Here is a 10030-nt window from a genome sequence, read left to right as displayed (position 1 = left end):
ATTATAATATATTGAATTACAGTATTTTGGATATGTATATACTCAGTTTAATTATTGTAAACTGTTTCTATGTAATCAATATATCGTTATGGCCATGAGGGATTTGCCTTGCCTGATACATATATATATATATGTGCCCAAGCAAGCCTAAGGGTGTGGGAATATAATACATAAGGCAAGTACCAAGTAGCCATTTTATTAGTACATGTAATGTACAGTATATATACCACTTGGGTGTGCTAGATGAAAAGACAAATACTACATATATGCTATCACCCCATTAATTTTATATGAAGGTATCTAAAGACTCATTCTGAGTTAAAGCATGTGTATAAAGTTATTAATTGTGCTATATAGTCCATCATACCCAAAACTTCCCTACAGAAGTGATTGTGGGTTTCACCGCTTTCAGTGGTACTACTTCTTTAAGCTATTATAACTAACATAAGCTAGGTAAGTACTTAAGAGACCTTGAGCCATCTTGTCACATAGTTGAAATGAGCTGTATCGAAAAATAAGCTCTATATAAGGAAAACTAAACCAATTCGCTTTATTTTTGTGCAAAAAAAATTTGTGTAAAAATACTTTTGTATGATTTATGACAAAATTACATTCTATTAGTGTAGTTTGATCTTATTTAAAAATTTTCGTGTAAGAAGTTTTTGTGCAAGCTTCGCATAAAAAAATTATTTTACAACAAAAAAGCAAATTATACGGTATATTGTTTAGTGATGTCAAGTTGTGCAATTGCTGAACACACAATACTGAGTCATACTGCACTTTTTTTCCTTCTACCATCACAGCCATTTCTTGGTCGCCACCTTTGATTTCACATATTTTTCCACTTTGGAAGCTGCACCCTTTTTTACAGCTTAGCTAATTAGATATTGTACCTAAAGCCAGCCTATGGCCAGCTTTGGGTGTTTCTTTTAACTTGTCTTTTTCTTTACTCCAGGAATAAGGTTTATGAGGGATATTTAACTACAGTACAAGTACATTTAAAATTAGTTACGATCATGTTGATTAATCAAAATATCACCATAGCTTTACAGGCTGAATTTAAAATACAGTAAAACATAAACATGCTACATACAGCTTATATTGCATTTCATATCAAGAAAGTATGTAATGTTACTATTTTCATTGTTTCTTGGCTGATGATTTACACTTCACAGAAATCACAAGATTGAGATACTCTAATAGAGCGACCACTTACTCTAATACAACATTCAGGAAAGACTGATATACTACTCCAATAAAACAGCCAACTCTAAAGTATAATCAATGATATTGAAAGCATAATTTTGAGCATAATAGGCTGGATTTTTGAGTACTGCTCAGAAGCATAATAGACTATTTTCAAAGCATATTTGGCTCAAGTCTAAATATGTGCCATGTGGGTTAATTAACTAACTACCTACACATGTAGGGAATTGCTGGCATGCTTCACAAATGTATTTATATTAATTTTGGTCATGTAAATTTCAACACTAGATACTGGAAACAAAATAAGAATAATAACAAGATGTTGCTGTGCTAAGAGTACAAAATGACATGAGCATACAAAAATGCTCAACTGTGTAATGACCAAAAAGACACAAGACAGCGAAACACAACTTGATAATGATGGTTTAATGCTGTTACAAGTACTGCCAGGTATTCACCATAAATAAAGCATAGCCATGAATAAAATTACAGTTGTGCATGAATACTGCTAATGGTTCAATCTATTTATTGCGCATTTTGTAACATCGAGATAAGGTGTCTAGAACTATAACTCTATCCCACAATCGAGAAACTTAATCTCATAATTGATCTCAAGATGTGTGACTATATTTTGCATAAAAAGATGGCAAATGACATCAAAGAAATCTGAGGAATGAGTTAATGTGACAAACGGACACCTAACTGTTCAATAACGTGAATTAACAAGATTATATTTACTGCCTTGATGAGATATGTGTTTACACTGTTTACAGTGCATAAATCTTGTATAACATTCGTGAACCAGTGCAATATGTGATATAACGTAACATGCACTGGCTTTCCTTTGATCTGAAGTATGAAAGTGGTACATAATACATACAGTATAATGGTACTGTATTTTATGGATCACCAAAAGTATCACCCTAAAACCAGCTTCACGATACTTTCATGGTATTGGTTAGGTATAAAAAAATACCTTCACTACTACCCAAAATGCTTCCAATAGGTTGAAACAAAATTTTGAAATTTTCTACTGACTGACTCACTGATGTCTTCAGACAAGCATAACTCAATAATGGCTAAGGCTACAGGCTTTATTTTTCACTGTTCGACATTGCTTCAACCAGCACCTCCTCTGTAGCTATAATTTTGTAAGTATGTTTAGTTTTTAGTTTTGTAAGTAGTTAGCTATGTTAGTTTTTTGTGCATTAAAAATATTTTTGTTTTTTGTAGCTGCATATTTATCTTTTGTTTTGTAATGTTTGCTCAGTTATGGAACAGATTTTGCTGAATATATAGCTTAAGGAAATCAAATACACATAAACAATGCCAAACTGAAATGCAACTGTGGTTTATTTTGTACTACATGCAGTAAGCCTACTAATAGGCCTGCATCAAATATGCCAGCACAATAAAAAGCATAATAGGCTGGAGTGCTATGCCAACGTAATGCTAGCATGATATTTCAAACTATGGAGCTTAATTCCATGAAAACAGATTGATACTCTCTAACAGAGCAGTTAGTGGAAACTGCTAACTACAAGAGACCACTCAAATGCACTGTACATGACTCCTAGATCGATACTCTCTAATAGAACAGTCACTTTTACTGAAAAACTCTAATAGAGATTCACTGATTAAAATGTTCCAAGATAATTGCAAGAAATGTTGTTAACCAAGTAGCATAATGCAAAGCATAATGGAAACACTGAATGAGCATAATATGTAGGTAAAAATTTTGGGAGTTTCCTGAAAGCATTTTGGGTAAAATTTTGAGTATATTTGACTCAGGCCTACCTACTAAAACTTTGCTCTATTGGACAGTAAGTAAGTCAAGTGTTTAGAACTAGTTACAAGTTACTCAGTCACAAAGATGGGTTTTAAATGACTTTAGTAGTAGATACAGTTCAGTCACAAATATGTTACAACAGCTTTCTTGGCCAAGTCTCTAAGTATGTCGTAAGATATGTAGGTTACAAACACTATTTAAAATCATCCAAAATGAGTACCCTCTATCTATCCCATCCTACTATCTAGAAATGAAAAGAGCCACTAGACAATATCATCCTATAGATGTTACATTCTTCCTACGTCATCCACCATTGCATAGGCATTTCAGCCCGGTTTTTAAATTTGGAAAATAGACTTTTTAAATGCTCAATAGATAGAGTATTGATTGCCAATCTCAGAAATAAATAGTTTGTTGGATTGGAATTAGCTACTTTGGCATGCACAGTGCTTAAAAACTGAAAAGGTACATTTTTTTCTCCAGGGCTCTCCATACATTTTACAGGAAAAAATGGTGCAATTGAATTAGGAAGCCATCTAGCAACCTGGACTGTCTTGAAACTGCAGTTGCAAGTTTGTAGATGTAATAAGAGTAACTTCAGGTCTTATCAGATCTCAGTGATCTTTGTATACTTTGTGGTGAGCAAATATGTTTCACCTATTGCACATTTCTCAATTCAATGGTGTATACCCATAGGCATGAGGCTATGTCAAGTAAAAACATCAAGTTAACAACTTATAAAAGGTAAACACTAAAGTGGAGGTGTCACAATGATGTAAGGTGGAGTTGTGGTTTCAATTATGGCATTGTTATGCCGACTTTGAAGTGGTTTATACTTTAGGCTGATGACACAGCCATTGGGAAATTGCTGTAGAGCTGAAATTGTTAACCTGAGTGAAGTAACTATGCCCTTTACTCTTTAAAGTAAGCACCAGTGACTACCTTCCACCCGACAGTATGTTTTAAAAGTTTTAAAGTATTCTTCATGCATTACAAGGCTTGAAAAGATTACAAATCAACTCTAAATGTAATAATAATTAAGCAAGATATAGTGCCGGCAGTCACGTGCATTAAAATAATACTTAGACAAAAAAACCTAAGAAAGCGAAAAAAAGTTGCCTCAGCAGGTGCTCGAACTCGAGCATCCGTACTCATGATCAGTGCTCGTAACCACTGTACCACCGGTGCCACAGCTACGCACCTTCCTTAGTTTGTACCTTATAAGCATCTGACTGAAGTGATTTCTATATAATTATAACAATAGTGAAGAAGAAACCAAAGCTGAACCCTACCCTATCCCCAGTGTTGGGAAAGTTACTTTTTAAAAGTAACTAGTTACATATTACATATTACTTGCAACTGAACTACTAAGTTACAGTTACATATTACCCATAAAATAAAGTAACTATAATAATATTACATTACTTTGTGTCCACAGCCTTAAGCTGTCACGTGTAAAACTACCACCTTATCACGTGACATGATTGCGTTGTTGGACAATGTGCAAATCTTGGTTATAAGTAAGAAGCTGCATGGTGAATAAACTTCATTCAGTAGGCTTCGTTACTTTGTTGTGGCTAGGCATTACACAGAGGATAACTAACGAGATTAGTAACTTCGTTACTTTTAGTGTTCTGCGATACAGTGAATTTTGTGTATCGCGTATCACCATCAATAAACTTTTCGATACGATACTGTATCACGATACTATAATGAAGTGGTCATAGCTAGTTATGACTGGCGTATTAGCTAATAATTGTAATAATATCCTGTACCTTAAAGAGCCGACACTGATTTTACATTCACTGTGTATACAAATTTCTTTATTCAGTGAAACTACAGTATTATGCCACTCCAAATAAATTCTCTGTTTCTCGTCCACCGCCCTCATCTAGTTACTGTCAGCTCTAAATATTCCATTATTCCGTATTCTTCCATTATTTTCCGGTTATTGTTGCATACTGACAGGCTCACTTGAACCATGTCAGCTCACGTGTCAGCAGTGCTATCACGTCGGCACAAACTTCACGTTTGTGTTATTTTTGCAACTTAAAAAGGAAGGAACAGGCTTAAGGTGAAGTTATAAGCATGCAGTTATGCAGCTTTTTATGGTTGTGCCAGGTAAATAATGGTTTGAAAAGCCGCCAATCTTATATAGGGTTTCCAACTCAAACTGAGAAGGTGCTTTCTTTTGTTGTTTCTGGAGATTTTTACACAGACTGACCTTTAAGATAAAGCAAACAAGTGCTAGTTTATTATTGGATTGCTTGCAGCATTTGGTATCAGCACATTTTTAATGCACAAAATATCCTAAAAGTGGCCACGTGACCAAAATACCGTATTAATAGCTACATTGGACAGCTTATTTGAAAACTCTTTGTATTTTAAGGTGATCTAGGTTACAATTAGCACATTTTGTACCTCAACGAAAACTTCTACATTTTTTAGTGCTATAGCACATCCTGTATAGCTGTGTAATTGGATTGTTTGCCACGTGACCAGTTTTTGGATATTTACAGTTAAAACTGCATTGATATTGAAAGCAACAGACAGTTTAACAATAAACTGGTGATTGTTTGTTATCTTAAAGGTCAGTCTGTGTGAAACAAACTAGAAACAATGAAAAGAGCTAATGAATCATGCCATTTTGCAGTGGAAATCCTACATCATAAGATTTTTGGTCACGTGACCACTTTTTGGATATTTGCATGTGGTAAAATTATGTTGATATTGAATGCTACAAACTATTCAATAACAAATTAGCACTTTGTTTCATTTATCTTAAAGGTCAGTCTGTGTGAAAATATCCAGAAACAACAAAAAGAAGCACCTTCTTATCTTGAGTGGAAACCCTATCTTATAATGAATAATGGAATTGAACCGCCTGCCCGCATGCAAATATGCTTGAGCCCAGGACGGGAAACAGAGAATTTATTTGGAGTGGCCTTATACTGAATTACTGATGTGACATATAGCTACTGTGTTTTGATATTTGAAAAACAGAGTTGCTGTTAAAAAGTACATCTCTACCTAGATATCTGCCTCTACCAGACAATTAGCTACCACAAACATTTTAATACATGCTCCCACAAAGGTTTGTCCGGATTACTCCGCATTTTGATGAGTTGTCAAGATGGCTACAGCAGGTTGTTTACTGCTTGGTGGTTCAGTTCTTTATACTTATACTTAAGGCCAATGAAACTTGATTGCCAGTTTCTCGCTTAGAATTTTGAAAATTTGATGCGGGCGGGCGGTTATTAATCATTATTCATTATTTTCCAAAAGCACAACACACATCCCAAACATGAAGATTTCTGCAAAAAACAGTGAGATCTACATTGATTATTCTTGCATAAATAGCTAAAGTACGTTACTAATCCATATAACAAGTGATTTTTCCATTAGAGTATAGCTGATTGCTCTATTAGAGTAAAAGTGACTGCTTTATTAGAGTATTTCGATCTGAAATACCAATAATGAAATTCCATGCGGGTGTATCAAAAGCATGTGGGCGATGACGCGAAACTGCTAATCAAGTTTCATTGGCCTAAAACTGTTTTTAGAAGACCTGGGTAAGAATATTTTAGCCATAACAGCAGCACTTACACACACGTATTTGTATGGCTTCTCGTAGCGTTACATTTATAGCACAGGTAAATAGAGAGGCTTTTTATTTGAGTATCTTACAGTAATAGAGCACACTGACTTTTCTACTAGAAAACTCCGATATATAGATATTTTCTAAGTACAGTATCGTATCGTGATACTTATTTGCAGTATCGATATATTTCCGTATCGATATGTGCTGCAAATCCCTAGTTACTTGTAGTAATAATATCTAATCAAAAACCGCCAAGCTGTAAAAAAAGGTGCGGCCCCCAAAAAGGCCATGGAGAAAAAAGATGTGAAATCCAAGGTGGCGGCCAAGAAATGGCTGTGATGGTAGGTTAATGGTTACATTTTAATAACAACAATTCAGGTGAATTTGGTGCCAAGACCAAGCGGCACAAAATTCACCTGAAATGTCGTTATTAAAATGTAACCATTAACCTACCATCACAGCCATTTCTTGGCCGCCACCTTGGATTTCACATCTTTTATCACCATGGCCTTTTTGGGGGCAACACCTTTTTTTACAGCTTGGCTGTTTTTGATTAGATATCACTTCTTTTTGTATTTGTATACTGCAAAGCCGGCCTATGGCTGGCTTTGGGGCTTTTTTAACCCATGTGTTTTTTTTTCTTTACTACAGGAAGAAGAAAAGAACTTAAAGAAGTACTTCAATTATTTTTGATTTTATTAGTAATTATACAAATTATATACATATCAAGACTAGGGTTCCACCGATACAGAAAAATAACTACCGATCCGATACCGATACCTAGAAGCAAATTTTCACCGATACAGATACCGATACCGATAATTGCTATACAATTTACAATCATCTCAAGCTGGCTATGTGTGACTGTTCTAGTAGAATATATTATTGTGCGGTGACTGTTCTATTAGAGTATTTCGATCTTTTTCATGCAAACATAGTAAGTAGCAGTTGCTTGATGTTTAGCAAAGCAATTCCTGCACTTTTTATGCTAGAATAATACTCAACACTATTTCCAACTTGTTATACCTCACGTTTTGCTAGCATAGGATTTATGATGATAGTTATGGTTATGACGATTGGCGCGAGTGGCTATTAATCGGTATCGGAATACCTGAATAACCGATACCGATCGATACGAAAAGCCCAATATCGGCTCCGATACGATACCGATCCGATTATCGGTGGAACACTAATCAAGACACACGGTAGTGTGTCGTGCGGCCCAAGAAGCCGGCGCGCCACACCGTGAGTATATTGACAGGAAGAACAAAAACGTCATTTTCACACCTTTGTATCTCGGTGATCGCTTATCTGATTGAAACCAAATTTGCTACACAGTTGTCCGCCAGCCAAAGGAGTCTACATTCCAAATTTGAAGGAAATCGCTCCAGCCATTTCCGAGATACGAGCTGCCAAAGTTTCGTTTTTTTTTCTTCGTTTTTTTTCTTCTTCGTCTTTTCACACACTTGCAAAAATTGCTGTAACACGCAAACGCGTACTCCGATCGCCTTGAAATTTGGCGCACAGAAAGGGAGTCCAAAGGCGAATCCTAGCATCAAATTTGGTACAAATCCGATGAATGGTTCAGGAGTTATGACCGATTATTCGCGTAAAACAAGATCGATTTGTTGTCACGCCTACAGGGTAAACCGCTTCATGGAATGAGTTGAAAATTGCTATGTAGATGGAGTAACCATCGTAGGAGTGCCTTTTGGTGGTTTGAAAGGAATCGAGATAAAGACCACGGAGATATGACACAAAACCCAACCTGTGTCACAATTACGCGATCGATTTTTTATAAATATAAAAGTATTAGTTTTCACGCCTACTAGGCAAACCGCTTAAAGCAATGAGCTGAAAATCGGTGTATAGCTGGAATAATCTTCATAGAAAGTCCTAGCAGTAGTACAGAAGAATCGGATTACAAACCACTGAGTTATGATTCGAAAGCCAACTCCGTGTAGCAAATGCGAGATCGAGATACTCTAATAGAACAGTCACCCTAATAGAGCATTCGGCTAATTTATTTACTCCATTATAGAATTTTATTACATCACAAGTTATTCTGTAGGGAGTTCAGCTGCAAACAGTTAATCTTATAGACAGTTCAGCAAGAAGACAGTCACCATGTGGAGAGTTAAGCAAATATATCACTATAGAGATTCAGAACATTACAAGTCACACTGAAGAAAGTTCAGCTATAAACAAGTCATGCACTGTGTAGAGAATTCAGCTACAATTAAGTCACTCTCTAGAGAATTCAGTTACACAGAATTCAGCTACACACAAGTCACTGTGGAGAGAGTTCAGCTACAAACAAATTACCCTTTAGAGTGATCAGCTACAAACAAAACACTTTGCAGGGTGTTCAGCTGCAACAAATCAACCTTTAGAGCGATCAGCAATGAACAAATCAACACAAATCTACCTGTAGAGAGATAAGCTAGAAACAAATCACCCTGTAGAGAGTTCAGCTACAAAAAATCACCCTGTAGAGACATCAGCTAGAAACTAGACACAATGTAAGGAGTTCAGCTACAAGCAATCACCCTGTAGAGAGTTCAGCTAAAACAAATCAACCTGCAGAGAGATCAGCTACAGACAAATCACCTTATAGAGAGTTCAGCTACAAACAGATTACATGTAGAGAGATCGGCTACAAACAAATCAACCTGCAGAGAGATCAGCTACAGACAAATCACCTTATAGAGAGTTTAGCTACAAACAGATTACATGTAGAGAGATCAGCTACAAACAAATCAACCTGCAGAGAGATCAGCTACACACAAATCAACTTGTAGAGAGATCAGCTAAAACAAATCAACCTGCAGAGAGATCAGCTACAAACAAATCACCTTATAGATAGTTCAGCTACAAACAAATTACCTTGTAGAGAGATCGGCTACAAACAAATCAACCTGCAGAGTGATCAGCTACACAGAATTCAACTTGTAGAGAGATCAGCTACAAACAAATCACCCTGTAGAGAGATCAGCTAGAAACTACACACAATGTAAGGAGTTCAGCTACAAGCAAATCACCCTGTAGAGAGTTCAGCTACAAACAAACACCCTTTAGTGAGTTCAGCTACAAACAAATCAACCTGCAGTGAGATCACCTACAAAAAAGGAGTTCAGCTACAAGCAAAACAGACACAATGTACAGTTCAGACACAATGGAGTTCAGCTACAAGCAAAACAGACACAATGTACAGTTCAGACACAATGTAAGGAGTTCAGCTACAAGCAAAACACCCTTTAGTGAGTTCAGCTACAAACAAATCAACCTGCAGTGAGATCACCTACAAAAAAGCACCTTGTACAGAGTTCAGCTACAAACAAATTACCCTGTAGAGAGATCGGCTACAAACAAATCAACCTGTAGAAAGATGAGCTACACACAAATCAACTTGTAGAGAGATCAGCTACAAACAA

The 10030-nt window shown here is 36.0% G+C and overlaps 1 protein-coding gene across 1 annotated transcript in view; it reads left to right on the top strand.

The window, feature by feature from the left end:
• The first annotated feature begins 211 nt into the window (after positions 1 to 211).
• LOC136255095 (uncharacterized) overlaps positions 212 to 10030 on the top strand; it is a 29870-nt gene continuing 20051 nt past the window's right edge. The window contains exon 1 of the mRNA XM_066047815.1: positions 212 to 1656. The gene's annotated coding sequence lies outside the window, so the exon portion shown is untranslated. The remainder of the gene's footprint in view (positions 1657 to 10030) is intronic.

The sequence above is a fragment of the Dysidea avara genome, chromosome 5, assembly GCF_963678975.1.
Source record: "Dysidea avara chromosome 5, odDysAvar1.4, whole genome shotgun sequence".
Classification (NCBI taxonomy): Eukaryota; Metazoa; Porifera; class Demospongiae; order Dictyoceratida; family Dysideidae; genus Dysidea; species Dysidea avara.
This window is presented reverse-complemented; position numbering and strand designations above follow the sequence as displayed.